The sequence below is a fragment of the Sturnira hondurensis genome, unplaced genomic scaffold, assembly GCF_014824575.4.
Source record: "Sturnira hondurensis isolate 20B ecotype Veracruz unplaced genomic scaffold, ASM1482457v3 Scaffold0014384, whole genome shotgun sequence".
In the NCBI taxonomy this organism is placed as follows: Eukaryota; Metazoa; Chordata; class Mammalia; order Chiroptera; family Phyllostomidae; genus Sturnira; species Sturnira hondurensis.
In genome coordinates this window covers 11,762,025-11,778,779 of record NW_028087015.1, presented here as the reverse complement: position 1 = coordinate 11,778,779, position 16,755 = coordinate 11,762,025, and positions in this window count along the sequence as shown.

The window sequence follows — 16,755 nt, the reverse complement described above, 5'->3', positions numbered from 1 at the left end:
TCCATCAGCAAGTCTTCCGTCCCACCTCCAGAATGTACCCAGGCTTCGCCTCTCTCTCAGAGCCGCTGCCACCTCCCAGCTAGCCGGATGAGGTCACCTCTCAACCATCTCTCTACCCCTGCCTTTCCTGCTTCCTCACCTCCTCTGCTCAAAGCAGCCAGAATGACCTTATCAATCGCAGTCCTCCTTACCCACCACCGCACTCCCGCCCTCCACTCCCGCTTGCTCAGGCACACGTCCGCACGGTGTCTAGGAGGCTCCCCACAATTTGGCACCTCTGACCATTGGCCAAGTGGCCACCACCCATGCTTCCCTGCCTCCTTGACATTTCTCACTCCTTCTAGACAGAATCCTGCTGACCCCCTGAACAGTTGGATTTTCTCTGTATGCATGCCCATCTCCTTCCTTCTTTCCTTTAGTTCTCATATGTCCTTGGAGAGGAAGACTTCCCTACATAGCAGTGACATTCTTCCCTCCATTAGCCCTGCCTCCAGCATGCCTCTTCATTTTTCTCCAAAGCACTTAAAACCTTTGACATAGTGTGTGTTTGCACACACGTATATGTGTGTGCACACGTGTGTGTCTTAGTTTGCTAAGGGCTGCTGTAACAAAGCACCAAAAATTGGGAGGCCAAACCAACAGAACTTGATTCTCTCATGGTTCTGGAGGCTGAAGTCCAAACAAGGTGTCAGCAGGGTTGGTTCCTCTTGAGGCTGTGAGGAAGAGGCATGTGTGCAGAAAGTCACCCTTTCAGGTCATGTGAACTAGCCAAATAGAAGATCTTTTTTTTTATTTTTTATATTTTGGCTACAGGATTGAAGTGAGATCTTTTAGCTCAGGGGTGATAAGGTTACCTTGGAAATGAAATCAAACCCACATCCTTCGGTGCAGCAGGCACAAACACTCTTCTGTAACAAGACATTCATTTTTTGGTAAGGTCCTATGTTATTAATGTGCCCTCCGACAGAATGTGGGTGACTCTGGGCTCACAATGACTCTGTTAAGCATCCCTGGCTCTTCTGGAGCAGATATTAGAAGCCAGTCGCTCAGAATGCCCTGGACCTGAGAGGAAGACACATGAATAACCCAGCCCCTCAATTTCATCACCCGTGGGACGTAGAAATGCTTGAATTAGGGGAGCTTCCTGAAACGGACCAGCAGGGGTGCTTATGAAAAACTTCTCTTCCGCATGGCGAGGGGGCATGAGGAAGACACTGCTTCCTGGAAATCAGCCCCTGCAGAAGGATGAATTGAGAGAGAAGATTTTCTCCAGCACTAAGGTTTTACCAGGAATCTTAAAATTTGTTTCCACTTGCCCGTGTTCATTCCCATCTTTTCCCTATGTTCTCGCTTATCAGGATTCGCAGAGATGGACCCTCTAAAACTCTTTAGCGCAGTGCTTTGGGCAGTCACTCAGCCTGGAGTCTTGGCCATCTGTGTTTTCACATTGCACGTCTCATTATGTGGGGGTATTCCCATTTACTAAACTCACGCCATTAAGCCCTTCATGATTGCCGCCTCCCTTCAAACCTCTTTAACACGACATTTTATTAAGTCACAAATAATTAAATTGATTCAATCAAAAATTTGTCACGTACCACTAGGACTCTTCTAGAGTGTCTCTTGGACACATACCCATCGTTAAGAAGCTGTGAAAAAACTTAATAATCTTTTATTTTCTAAAATAAAAAACTATATATTTATGTAGGCCTACCCAGATCAGCAAAGACATTGAGGACCTTAATAAAAAATAAATACAAGATAACAAAATTAACAGCAGCCAAAGGCATTTGGGAAAAAGAACAGTGAGCATAGAGAAGCAGTGTTAACCAGGTCTATGAAATGCATGGTATGTGGTTGTTCTGCTGGATATTGGTCCTCAATTTTAGTTTAGGACAAAATTAGGACAGAAACAGGAATGGTTACTAGTTACAGTACTCACAAGATAAGAAATAAATGAGATCTTTAGGAAGAATAGGAATGTTCTAGTAATTGAGATGTGAAGACATTTCTCCTCTGGGTCCTCATGGAGACACACAATGTAATGTTGGCTCCTACAGCAGTCTGGGGTAAATGCGTAGGTCCCCAACCTATGTCCTGTGGCACACTTGGGCGTGGCCAGAGCACATTCTCTGTGAAGGTGAAGGAAGCCACTGACCCTGTGCAGGGACACAGCCTTGCTCTTTTCTTCTCAGTACCACTGAACCAGTGCAAGAAGTAGGGGACCGAGAGGATGGAGGACTGCGCTAATGAAGGATGACCCTCCATAAACATGATTTTTGTTAATTGATCTTCTTAGAAGCTCTTGAGTGGCAGAGAGCTTGAAGTTATACTTGAAAAATGCCTGAAGTGTGGCCATTCAATTTCATTAAGTTCATTATGCGTTTATACACACTCATGCACCACACACAAATACACTCACACACCTCTGCACATACTTTCATGCAACCCTTGTACTCTCACACACTCACAGGGGCACTCACATACACACCTGCTACATTACACACACATTCACACCGACACTTTACTTTTTAAAATACAAATCATATACTCGTATATATCTGTGTTTGTGTGTCTTTGACTTGTTTACCTTCAACATCTGTCTTGGGTTTACTTCTGTGCCGACTTCCTTCAGCACCTAGCTTGTACAAGTTCAGTTCCAATTTGTTTTTTGTTTTGTTCCAGGAGAGGTCATAACCAGATAGTTACACCAGTTATGACTTGAGATCTGCTCTGCTATTAAAAACGCAACTTTGGAGTCCTCTGGGCCTTATATGTCCTTGACTTTCCACTTACCATTTGTGTGACCTTGGGCCACTTACATAAACTTTTTAAAATTTAATTTTACTGTATTATAAATTAAAACACTACTACTATTATATAAATTTTTAACTCCTATTTATTTATAAACACTCCATTTTGCCTGTCTCATAATTAAAGGTCTGTTATGAACATACATTGTTAACAATTTATTTATTTATTATTATTTACTAGCCTATTGTTATATGCCTCTGACAATTTATGTGCCCTTAACATTAAGTTAAAATAAAGTGCATTGTCTAAATGAGAGAATATTTGTGTGATAAATTATAAGTTCTCCTATTTTTCAAAAGGACTGGGGACACTTTTTCTTCAGATATTTTGGAGACTTTTGTCATTTTCTTTACAAATTCTAAGTAGGCTTTGCAATTGCTATCTACCTTGTGCAAAACTCACCTCTGCCTTTTACTTTTAAATTATTTGACTGATTTTGGTCATGATTTGTGTCAAATGTGGAGAACATGGACACACACTAATGTCCAGCGAGTGGTTGATCCTTTGTGGTATCTCAAATCCATTGAGTGAAATATGAGAGTTTGTTCAGAAAGAGGCATCTCGGGTAGATGGTGAACAGCTGCTGGAGGGAGGGGCAGGAGATAAGGACTGTCTGATCTTTTGACATTAAATAAGCAATTTGAAACACACAGTGATTGCACATGAACATGTGTTTTAACTATAATTTCTGAGCCAACGGCTGAATGTATTTGAGTTGTTGCTACCACTGTGGTGTGTGTGTGTTTAAAACCAGTTTCTCCTCTTTCAAAATCAACTTTGGTTGGTAAAAGAAGTGGGGAGGGTGGATGAGTGAAATGCAAAGAGTGATTAAATGCCAGAGTTTGACTTTAACTGCTCACTTCCCCCAGCTTGAAAAAAGAGAGCCAAGCCAAATACACTCCAGGAATCACTGCGTATTAATGAGAAATCCCAGCCTCCAGGGGCAGACGTGATAAAAATCTGTGAAAATGTTGGGCTTTCAGAACGTTGCCTAGGAAAGAACAATGCTTGGGTTTTTCCAGGGCAGGATGTGTGGGTTGAATGGCTTTTTATTTTATTTTTTATTAATTTCCTGAATATGCAGGCAACTATTGTGAGCCCTGAAGGTCTGGGGTGGGGGGTCAATCTGCAGTCATATAGCAGCCCACTCAAAGAATTACAGAATGGAGAGGAAGGAAGTACTCAGGGAGGTCACTTTGTAGAACTGAGCTGGGTTCCATGTCTGGGAGGGAGGGAAGGATGGGTCAGTTCCATGCACAGCATCTCACACAGTTGCAACATCATGTTCAGGTGGCTGGAAAATGCTTTTGGCTGCAGCCAGTGCTGGATCTTTTCTGGAAGGTCTGTAGTTCTGTAGGAATGACAAAACCAGAGTTTTCAGATTTGTGCAGCTCATACTAGGAAGGAAGGAGCTTAAGTGACTGAGGTATGATGTGGGATGAATTAAGAATAATCTGAGGAAGATTGGTAAGTCCTTTTAGGTGATTTCAAATTCATACTGTACCATACAATGTAAAATGACCACCCTTAGTCTGCTTTGACCTAGAGACGGATGCACTGATGTCACAGCACAGACAGACACTAGAAAAGTGCCAGTCACCAGGGTCTGTTGCAGTGGATGCAGCACCAAGTGGTGCTTCTGGAAAGAGGAGACGGAGGAAGTTCAGCTGCAGAGGAATAATGGGAAGAAGACTGGTATCAACAAAAGGCTTGGAGCCTGCATGCCCTTCAGCTGATAACTCAGTTGATTCTCAACTAGATTACATACACAAAATGCAACCCAAAACATCAGTGGTAGGTAAGGAAGGGACACTGGAGGATAGATCAGGAGTCTCCCTAAAATACATAATGGAACTCTTTCCATTTTGCCTTAAGTGTTGATGTTCTCTGTTACATCAGGCATTAATCTCTAAGAATTTGCTTAGAAAATAATACAAAGAACTGACTCACTTTTCTCTGGAATACTTCCCTTCTTTTCTTGTCTTACTTGAAAAGCATAGATCATTACTGGACTCATCAAAAGTAAAAGAAGATTAAATTCTTGGAAGAAACATAGGCATGAATCTTCATGACCTTGGAGTAGACATTAGTTTCTTAGATAGGACACCAAAAGCATAAACAACAAAAGAAAAAAATTGATAGACTAGACTTTATCAAAATGAACTTGTTCTTCCAAGGACACTCTCAAAAGACAAATAAAAAGACGAATAGCCCAATTAAAACACAAACTGGCAGTTATAAAAATAGTTGCAGGGAAGTAAGCTACAGCATGGGGAACATAGTCAATAATATACTGATAAGTATGTGTGGTGCCAGGCGGGTACTCAGCTTACTGGGCAGATCACTTTGGGAGTTATATAAATGCCCTAAAATGTCAAACATAGAATACAAATCCAAGGGAAATAAAAACACTTTCACACAATTGTTCACTATGCATAGTAACAAAAAGGGGTAAATGATCCAAATATTAATCACCTGATGAATGGATAAACAAAATGTGGTACTTTCCTTATCTGCGACAAAAACAAATGAGGCAGGGATGCATGCTACAATAAAGATGAGCCTTGAAAACAATACACTAAGTAAAAGAAGTCAGTCGCAAAGCTTTTTCTTTCATAGAAAATGTCCAGACTCATCAAAATCATAAAGACAGAAAGTAAATTAGAGGTTTCCAGGGACTAAAGACCTGACTGTTAGTGCTATGGAGCTATTTCTGTGTGTGTTGAGGGGTGATGAGAGAAATGTTCTAGAATTAAATAGTGGTGATAGTTGCACAGCTTTGTGAACCAACCACAAAACACTGAAATGTGTACTTTAAAAGGTAAATTTTATCATATGTGAATTATGTCTTAATTTTAAAAAAGCAAAGAGGAAAAAGCATAGTGCATGCATACAGCATTTGTAAATAAGGCAGTGGGAGTCATATTTAAAGACTAAAGCTTTGAATCATAGCCCTGGCTGGTGTAGCTCAGTGGATTGAGCACGGGCCTGTGAACCAGAGGATCGCGGTTCGATTCCCAGTCAGGGCACATACCTGGGTTGCAGGCCAATTCCTGGCAGTGGACACATGATACATTGTGTGTCCTCGGCAGAGGCAACCATACATTGATATTCCTCTCCCTCTCTCCTTCCCTTCCCCTCTAAAGAGAAATAAATAAATAAAAAATATTTAAATTAAAAAAAAAGCTTTGGATCACCCAGTACGCCAGCGTTTGTGGGTGTATTATGTGTACAGACGTTTTGGGAGGAGTGTTGTAGGTGATGAGTTGATGCATTTAGCTCAGCCGAACCATTCCAGCACCCACGAGTGGCTTCCTGGACCAGTCATTCCTTGAGGCAGGGCACAGAGTGAGGAATGGGCCTGGCCCAGCTGGCCTGGGAGCCCAAACTCCAGAGACTGTGACCCAGCTGTGAGTTTCCGATCCAGCCCCAGGGTGCAGTGAGGGTGGGTCCTGGACCTACTGTTCAGTCATAGACTTTGACCAATCAAGTAGCAAACTGAGGAGCCTCAAGCAGGAGAGGAAGCTCCCCTCTTCTCCCAGCACCCTTTCCCAGTGCAACTCACATTTCTTAGCAGGGCTGTGTTACTGCGATGGAGTCCTTTAGTTTAATGCATATATTGTGGGTGGGCGTCTGAATGACTCTGCCATCCTTCCACGGCAAATGCCCTAGAATCACAGGGTGGTTCTGTCCACCAATTCGTACTGTTGCTCTGACATGTCAAACTCAATTTCCAGTTCTGTAGAATGCCTGGCAGTCCTCAAAGCAACTCCCTAGAGAGTTTGAAGGGCTAATGCATTGATACAGGATTGAGGGCCCCGTGTTTGTGACTGTCCTGTTGGTCCCCTTGTGGGAATCCGGTCCTGTTGAAATCCCACACAAGCTGTAGGATACCCCACACAGAGAGAAAGAGGTGCAGTGTCAGACAGTTCCATCTGCAATCAATTTTTCAGAGAGTTAAGGATAAATCCATCAGACTCCATTAGGAGAAAAAGAAAGACCGGGCGATCAGTTAGCTGGCCAGGGATGTGCGTGAATCCCATGCCGCGTGAAAGCTGAGTAATTGTGAGATGAGTAATGCTAAGAGGAAACAAATGCATGGAGGCTTCCACAACCTGGGGAGGGCAGGCCAGGCCAGGACCCCGTGGGGCAGAATGAGGTGGGAGGTCTGGTAAAGTGTACTATGTTTAGGATCAGCGTTCCCAGTATTCCCTTATCACTCATTGCAACCCCCTCGAAGTGTCTCATCACAATAAATTTTGCCTGAGTGGGTTGGTAGATTGATCCTTTTCCTCAGTTATCTGCCCTGGAAATCCTGCCCTCTATCCCTCACCTTCTAGCCAGGGGTTTGACTCCTTGGAGACCCATTCATTTTTCTTCTGGCCTCAGATCCTTCAAGGGGATAGGGAAGGCCCAAGATAAAGCTGCAAAGCTTAATCAACTTTACTACAAATTGTATTAATACAAGTCAAACAGGCAAAGTGAAATTTGTTTTATATAGTTGGACTGTTTAAAGACTTAAGGGGGACAAAGGCAGTAATTAAACAACAACAAAAAGGTTGTGCCCTAGAAATGGTTTAAGATCTTTTGTAAGAAAAGAAAACTACATGGTAACAGGTTTGCCCTTGAGTTTTAAACTCAACTCTGGGAAGTGGCCTACCAAAACGTTCCAGGAAAAGTGAAAGGGAAATTTGGAGCCGTTTATTTCAGGTCCTGGGTTTGTTACGTCAAGGAGGAAACACGGGTGCACAGCCCCACCTCCTCCTCCCCAGGCTGGGTAAGAGCTTGTCTGAGATCTATGCTGGTGGGACCTCTCGCTCTCAGAAACCCTGAGAGGTGGGGAGAGAGCTCCGGTTGAGAACACAGCCAGGGGCTAGCTTACGAGCACAGCCTCTGACAGTGTGATGACCCCAGGCTGTGGCAGATGGCTCCAAAGCCATTTCCCAAAGCCCAGTGTGTTGGTCCTTCAGCCTGGTTGTGGCTATTATGAACAATGATGCTACAACCATCGATGCACAAGCTTTCGTGTAAACAAGTTTTCAGTTGTTCTGGGTATATGCGTAGAAGTGGAGATGCTGGGTTGCGTGGCAATTCATTGCTTTGCACTTTGAGGAGTCCCGTACTGTTTTACTCAGTGGCTGCAACACTTGGAACTCCTATCAGCAGGGCCTGAAAGTTTTAAGTTCTCCACATTGCCACTTGTTATTTTGCAACTTTTTGATCATAGCCATCCTTTCGAGTGTGAAGTACTAGCTCATCATGGTTTTGATTTTCACTTCCCTAATGACTACTGATGATTAACATTTTGTGTGTGTGTGCTTACTGGCCATTTGTATACTTTCTTTGGAGTCTATTCAAATCTTTTGCCAATTTTTAGATTGGGTTATCTGTCTTTTTATTGCTAAGTAGTTGAATTATTAAGAGTCCTTTATTTGAGTCATTAAGAGTTCTTTATTCTGAATATTAGACCTTTATCAATGCATGGACTAAAAATATTTTCTCTCATTCTTTGGGTTGTCTTTTTACTTTCTTGATAGTGTTCTTTAATACACAAATGTTCATAAATTTTTTGACATCTAATTGATCTACTTATCCTCTGGTTGCTTGTGTTTTCTGTGTCATAGCTAAGAAACTATTGTCAAACCCAATTGCTAATTTATATCTTCCAGCTATTGTATAATATTTAACTCTTACATTTAGGTGTTTGATCTATTTTGAATTCATTATTGTATTTGGTGTGAGGTGGGGGTCCAGTTTCATGCTTTCACATGTGGATATCCACTTGTCCCAGAACTCTTTGTTAAACAGTCTATGCTTTCCCCATTGAATTGTCTTGGCTAAAGTTTAAAAAAAGTCAACAGGACCCACGGACAAAGACAATGGGGGTGAGGAGAATTGATAGTGGAAAGTGGGGGGTGGGTAGGGCAGGACAGAGTGACGGGGAGAAAATGTTCAACTGTAATTGAACAATAAAAAACTTCTAAAAATTGAAATGTTATCTAATTACTNCAAGCTTTCGTGTAAACAAGTTTTCAGTTGTTCTGGGTATATGCGTAGAAGTGGAGATGCTGGGTTGCGTGGCAATTCATTGCTTTGCACTTTGAGGAGTCCCGTACTGTTTTACTCAGTGGCTGCAACACTTGGAACTCCTATCAGCAGGGCCTGAAAGTTTTAAGTTCTCCACATTGCCACTTGTTATTTTGCAACTTTTTGATCATAGCCATCCTTTCGAGTGGGAAGTACTAGCTCATCAAGGTTTTGATTTTCATTTCCCTAATGACTACTGATGATTAACATTTTGTGTGTGTGTGCTTACTGGCCATTTGTATACTTTCTTTGGAGTCTATTCAAATCTCTTGCCAATTTTTAGATTGGGTTATCTGTCCTTTTATTGCTGAGTAGTTGAATTATTAAGAGTCCTTTATTTGAGTCATTAAGAGTTCTTTATTCTGAATATTAGACCTTTATCAATGCATGAACTAAAAATATTTTCTCTCATTCTGTGGGTTGTCTTTTTACTTTCTTGATAGTGTTCTTTAATACACAAATGTTCATAAAGTTTTTGACATCTAATTGATCTACTTATCCTCTGGTGGCTTGTGTTTTCTGTGTCATAGCTAAGAAACTATTGTCAAATCCAAGAACTTGCTAATTTATATCTTCCAGCTATTGTATAATATTTAACTCTTACATTTAGGTGTTTGATCTATTTTGAATTCATTGTTGTATTTGGTGTGAGGTGGGGGTCCAGTTTCATGCTTTCACATGTGGATATCCACTTGTCCCAGAACTCTTTGTTAAACAGTCTATGCTTTTCCCATCGAATTGTCTTGGCTAAAGTTTAAAAAAAATCAACAGGACCCACGGACAAAGACAATGGGGGTGAGGAGAATTGATAGTGGAAGGTGGGGGTGGGTAGGGCAGGACAGAGCGACGGGGAGAAAATGTTCAACTGTAATTGAACAATAAAAAACTTCTAAAAATTGAAATGTCATCTAATTACTTTTTAAAAAATGTCAGAGTTCCATTATGGTCCTTTCTGGATGGCTGGGTGGTTTTCACTAGAGAGTATTTTTAATTTTGTTTGTTTGTTTTTAACTGTCAGGTTCAAAAGGATTTGAAAATTGACACAAATGTGTTGTGTTTAAAAATTCTCATGTGTCCTCTGTAAGCAAACACTCACTTTCCAACAGCCCTGTGCCTCCCCTGAAATGCTCTGGCCTTCTCTTTACCGTGTAGGCTCAGTCCCGGTGCCTCCTCCTAGGGTACAGCCCTCCGAGGTCTTCTCTGTACATCCTCAGGCTGTCTAAAGTCAGTGTTTTGCATACTTCCATTACTGAAGGGTAATTACTAATGTATAATCCAGTCCTCTTCTCCCTCATTCCTCTGAACAGATGAAAATTGAGCCTCTTAAACTGGGCACCTGGTCTCAGGCTGAACTTATGTTAGCAATGTGTATTGTTCCCGTAGCAGAACAGTGTTCCCCTAACCTGGGGACACTGGGAGGGCACAGTATGTTCTTGCTTGTCATGACTGATGGGAGGTACAGCTGGCATTCTGTTTGGAACAAGGGACATGCAGACTAACCATCCCCCATGGCAGAAGCGTCGTTCGTGGTGCAGAAGTAGCCTGCCTTCAGTGCCGATGCCAGCCTCGGGAAACCCTGATTTCTAAAGGAAAACTCACCATCAGTTTAAAGAGAAACCTTGGAGATTTAATTTGATACTTCTTTAGAAACCAGTAAGTCACATAATCAATGCGGGAGACTGAGAATTCCAGAGGGAAAAGGGTGGGACGTGTGTCCAGTCCTGCGCAGCCCTTGGTCCTCTCTGGTCACACGAGGTTCCTCTGGGAGCAACTCCCTAGACCCTCAGGAAGTTGGGGGCTCATGTGGTCCCCTTTATGTTCTCTGCTGTGGTAATTTGCTTCTTCCCGTCCCAACGACCCACTCCTACCTCAGTCTTTTGCTATGTCCTTGAGCGTGGACTCCTTGTTTTACCTTGCTATTTTTCTCAAGTCGCATGACAGCTTCCTGATTGGTCGGCCTTTTCTCAATGACTGACAAGGTCAAGGCTTTTCTTCTGGAGTTGGCTCCAGCCCCACCTCCATTCGTGTAGGGCTTGTGTGAGAAGGTGCGCCCATGCCCGCTGTGCACAGAGCTGGTGCCCATGTTTCACATGGTGACACACTTTTGATATGTTGTTTTTTTCCCACGTTGTAGCACCGCCTGGGGGGCCTTCACCTTTCCGCCAGGCACCACCACGTTCCACCTGATCTGACCAGTGACTCCTCTTGCCATGCTCACCCCACACCTGATGCCCACACTACAGTTTTAACCTCCACATATTCATTTCAGTGTTTATTTATACCTGTTATTAGGTTAGATACTCATTTCTTCGCATGTATCAAACTTACATCCATCATAAATTTAGAAAGCGGCTCAGGACTGGGGTGAATTGTGCACTTAGCCTTTTCCTTCGAAGGACAGCACCATGCTGTGCACACAGCAGGTGCTCATATGAGTTATGGATCAACTGGATTGAATAAATTTATCTAAACCCTTACTAAACCTCCAATATGTTTAGCTTTGGCAATCACATGTTAGGGGACATGTTAAAACTTGCACATCTCATGTGACTTAGGGTGGGCAGAACTGGGTGAAAGAGAGATTGCTGAGAGAAAGAGGAGTCAGAGGCGATTCCTGGAATGGAACATGTCTTGGGCTTTGTGACCTGAGAAACCACAAACTCTGTTTCTGGCGTTAAGCATTGACGGCTGCGTTCCTGGGGAGTGGATGTGCATCCCCCCGAGGGCCGTGATCTGAGAACATCCTCAAAGAATGCCCCTTGTGATCCAAACCAAAGCATAACCCCCGGGATAGAGAGCCGTGGCACACAGAGATGGAAAGAAACTGCAGGGAGAGTGGATTTTCCCTTTACTTGGGAATCATCTCTGTGTTAAGCAAGAATGCTGACTCAGTGTCTTCTGCCATTCGCACTGCCGAGGAAGCCATGGTTCGCCAGAGGTCATGGTTGAGGAGAAGAAAAGAAAGGTACCTCCAGTGATTAGCTGTGTTTTTCTTTGTCAGAGATAGTAACTGGGGAGTGATTTAAGGAGACCTGAGATGTATGCATAGAGATTACTTTCTAAAGTGGTAGTTAATCATACTGACTCACAATGACACTATCCTAACAGTATTGTACATTTTACAGGGCTTCAACTTTCCAAAGCCTTTTGTCTTTCATGTATTTACTTTTCAGGAGGAAGCCAAATCCAGCACACACTGTCCCATGCTTCTGCCTTCTCCTCACCATCTCCTTGTTGCATGGCTTTGTGGGTGCAGATGCATAATTCTGCTGATTGCATTTAATTTCAGGTACTCTTTTAAACTACTTAGCATTTGGTAGCTACCTTTACATTTGTTATATCGTTGCCAAAGAAATATGATTCAAACTTACACATTTTCTCTATCCTTGAAAATGATTAACTCCTCCCTCCCTCACCAAATTCACTTGAAAGAAAATTAAGATCTATTTAAAAGGTAATGCTTGTTCTCCCATTCTGTACTTTTTTATTTGTTTATGATGTTTGTGGAAGGCGTGAAGACACTTCTGTCCTTTCCTTTTTTGCCAAAAAGAAAATGCCTCCACTGAGGTTCTGTCCTCATGGAAGCCACTTCCTCTGTTACACACGTGTCTTTCTGAGGTCAGTCGGACCCAATCACACTCAGACTGAAGGTTAAAGCCAACTTGTTCTAGTGTGAGTGGGAAAGAGGGAATGTGTTTGCGGGACCCCTCCCATATACCAGGGTGACTACAGATGGGAAGAATGAATGACTGAGGTGTGGAGCTGACCTCAGAGAGAAGCAGTGGAGCTGGGAGTAGGCTCCGGACTTGGATGTGGTTGTGATGAGTTGGTGATTCTGCCAGGACGCCCAAGGGGATGTGTCTCAGGGGCTGCTGTGGACTGAGTGTCTGTGTTCCCCTTCTAAACATTCCCATGTTCCAGTTTTAATCCTTGATGCGATAGTATTCGGGAATGGGGCTTTTGGAAAGTCGTTCTGTTTAGCTGAAGTCATGAAGGTGGGGCCCTCATGATGGAATTAGTTCCCTCATGAGAAGAAAAAGAGCCTGCTCTCTATGCCACGTGAGGACATCGCTTGAAGGAGGCTGTCCTCAAGGAGGGAGGAGAGCTCTTACCAGGCTGTCCATTTGTTTGCACATTCACTTTGGACTTTCCAGTGTTCGGAACTGTGAGAAAGAAATGATGAAGCTGACCTGTCTAGGGTCTTCTAGTATTCTGGTAGCCTGAAGTGACTCAGATTAGGCCAATTGAAAAGAAGAGTTTGGCATGAGAATGCTTCTGAGGCTGAAGACCAAACAGGGCGCCCGTCTGTAAGCAGAGCCTGGTTATCTAGAGAAGGACCCAGGGAGGAAGGCAGACTGGCAAGGACCCTTCTGCTGAGCAAAGGAGGTGGCCAGGACCTTCTCGGAGGGGCTACATGGAGTGAGATGGGGGCGATGGCTTTTCTACATCTCTGACTCAATTGAATCTAAAACACGCAGAAATATTAAGGGGGGGGCTCTCATTTCAAAATCGCATTGTTACTATAATGAAAACTGGGAAAACAGGTGGAAAAATTATTTAGAGGAGATTGTAGAAAGATGGTTTCTCTCACTCAGATTCTAAAAGGAGACCTTACCTTCTTCAAAGGTCTCCAAAGCCGCCCAGATCACTGGCGTGTACCCTTGTCCCACTGCTGGATCGGGGTTCTCCACAGAGGCCCTCCACCCTGCGACCCACCAGCATGAGTGGTGTCATTTTCCTCACACAGCCTACTCACCCCCTTTCTCCTGATCTGCACTGCAACCCCGTGGTCTTGCAGAAAAGCAAAAAATGAAAAACAAGATCAAAACTTCCTCCCTTAGCCAGGAGAATAGCAAGCACAGATAAAAGGCTAACAAATAAAACAATGCCTGAGCTTGGACTTCGTCAGGAAAACCAGAATGTAACGTTACCGCATCACAGGTGAGCTCGGTGTCGATCTGCATGTACAGAGAGAAGAATGTGATTAACCTAAAATGTGCGGCCACGGCCTTAGGCATTCTATTCTGCTGCTGAAAGCCACCAGAAAAGAGATAGTGCGGGGATGACCCTTCTTATTTATTTGCTGTGGTTTTATTTTTCTCAAGATTGAAAAGAAAGCCACTTGTCATAGGCAGTCATCACATGGTGTACCCCAAGTTAAGATAATGAAGCTAAAACAACTGTGTGCATTTGCTTTCAAATTATCCATGCAGGTTGCTCTGTTGCGACAAGACTCCCAATGATGAACGGTGGGTTATTCCTAGAACCTCAATGCCTACTTGACCACAGATCTTCAACGAGAGCAAAAGTGTTCTTTCTTTCTTCTTGCTGTGTCTCCTTTCTTCGTTTAAATTTGCCAAGAGTTGATTAGTGGGATGGGTAAATATACAGCACTGATTTTTTAAAAGTGGGAGAATAAACAAGAAATTTCTTTTGCATATGTTTTTGAAATTAAGGAAAAGAGTGGAAAATAACGTGGCTAGTTTCTTGCCAATTTCTTAATGCATTTCCTTCTTCCCACCCAACAATGTACACAGGTGAAGGTGTGTGTTGGGGGGAGCTATCTCTGGGGTCTTTTCTGTTACAGACCCCAGTTCTACGCAGCTGGGATCCCACCATATGACTTCATTTAATCTCAACTCTCTCCTTACAAGCCTTACCTCCAAATACAGTCACTCTGTGGGTTAGGGCTTCAACACATAAACCTAGGAGAATACAATTTACTCCATAGCGTGCAGTGTGCTGGAGGAGGGAGCTTTAGGGCACCCAAGGTTCTGGGAGTGATCTCGATGGGTGCAGAAGTGTCACACAATAAGATTCTAGAACAATTGCACTCATTCAAGCATGAAGGGAGACAGTTACAGCTACATTGAGATTTGTCCCATTTCCCCTCAGGGGCAGGCCCACATGTTGTGATGGGATATTCAGGTGTGCCCCGCTACAGAACACAAATGGACCAGCTTGGCCCAGTCTGAGGAGGTATCCTCAGGGAGAGGACAGCTTTGTGACCTGCACAGCCCCCATGGGAAGGTATGGTTTTCCACTTGAAGGCAATGTGGGAAGCTAGTGGCTCAGACTATAGGGCAGAGTCCTACGGGAGAAGGGTGGAAACAAATGTGGCACATAGATCTATCATGAGAGTTTGAGCCCCATCTTTCTGGGGAGGCTGGCCTGCTCTCCTTGGCCCCTGAAAAGAGGGCAACTATCCGATGAACAAGCAAAACAGGCAGAAATGAGCTTCTCCACCCTTCCCAGGCTCCAGGCTGTCCACCTGGCAGGATCATGGGGCCTGGGCTCCAGCCAGGGCACAAATCTCACTCGTCTCTTGGTCCCAGGACACACAGGTGTGGCTGAGTCTCTGTCCAGACTTCAGATTAAAGCTCTTATGAATTGTAATCCCACCATAGACCCTCTGTGGTTTTCAGTCTCCAGCTGGGGAGCCTGGGCCAGCCATCAAAGCCCCTGAGGTCACAAGAAGGGAGATCTGTCACTGTAAGTCATGGGCTGGATGCTGACACAGTGGGAGCCCCAGGAGGCTCTGCCAGGGCACCTGACCAGGGAGGGGAGCCAGGTCACTATAAGGGCGAGTGTGCAGGCACCTGGGCTGGGGCACAGCTCCTGTTAGAGACTCCTGAACAGTCGGCCTAGAATCTATTCACCTGGCCTCTTGGAAAATTATAGGTTGGTTCTGCTCTGCCAGGACCTGGGGCCCGTGAGTGTATGAGCGTACGTGTAAGGAATTCAACGGACCAAAATGATCCTTAAAACCCCAGAGCTTTCTTTGTCTGGTTTTCAGTGCAGAGCAGGATAACTTTTTCTACTTAGCTAGATGTGCCCTCTGGGTTTATTCATGAATTCTAGGAAAGTATTAGTTTTATAATAGCAAGTAAGATAAAAAGGTTAGCATCTTAGAATCTGGGGGAACTTGCATGACCTAATTTCTTAACAGATAAAAAACCCAACAACCAGAGAGGTAAAGTGACTTGCCCAAGGTCACACAGGTAGTTAGTGTAAAGACAGTCAGAGTGCAGGAGTCACAAGGAAAGGGCCTTGTTTAGTTTGGTAACAGTCGAAAGCACGGTGCCTGGCACGTGGTAGGCGTGGTGGATGGTGTTGCTGTTCTGGATGGCTCACTCCCTTCCGGTTAAGTGCAGTATACACACTAATGCTGCCATTTCTCAAGTGGGGCCTCCCTGGGGAAGCAGTGGCACTAGTTGGGGGAAAGGCAGGGGTGGTTTCTGCCCTCTGCCCTGCAGCCTCAGGGACTGGCCATTTCAAGCCTGGGGTGATGGAAAGAAAAAGGAGGAGAAGCTGGCTGTGCTGGTGTCTGTCCAGCGACACCTGGCCTTCCTGACATCACTGAACCAGCCATGAGTTTATTTGGGTCCCCCATAGGTAGCCTCCAACTGGGTCAAAGGGTGCTGATGGGCCGAAAACTCAAAGCAGGCTCAGAACACTAGGGGTGGAGTGTGAAGGGCTGTCTCTACCTCCTCGGCCCCTTCCTTTTACAAACCAGACCCGGGAGGCCCGAGGCACTAAATATGTTGTCCACGGTGAAGTGAGAGATTTAGTACCACCACTTAGGCTAATTCTATCGGTAGATAGAAAAAATACAGTTCTGTATTATATTAGATCAAAAAAATACTGTGTTCTTGCTGTTTAAACATTGTAGTCTGTGCTCCCCGAGAACAACATGGGATGGCACAGAATGGGAGACAATGAGCAGCACCCCTCTCTTCTCCCCACAGGTGGGGTCCGTAAGTCAAACATTTAACTGGAGGACGCTGGGACTGTCGCTTATTCGCTCATTTGCTCTGTATCTGTGCCTCCTTCACTGAAAGAGCGATGACAAAG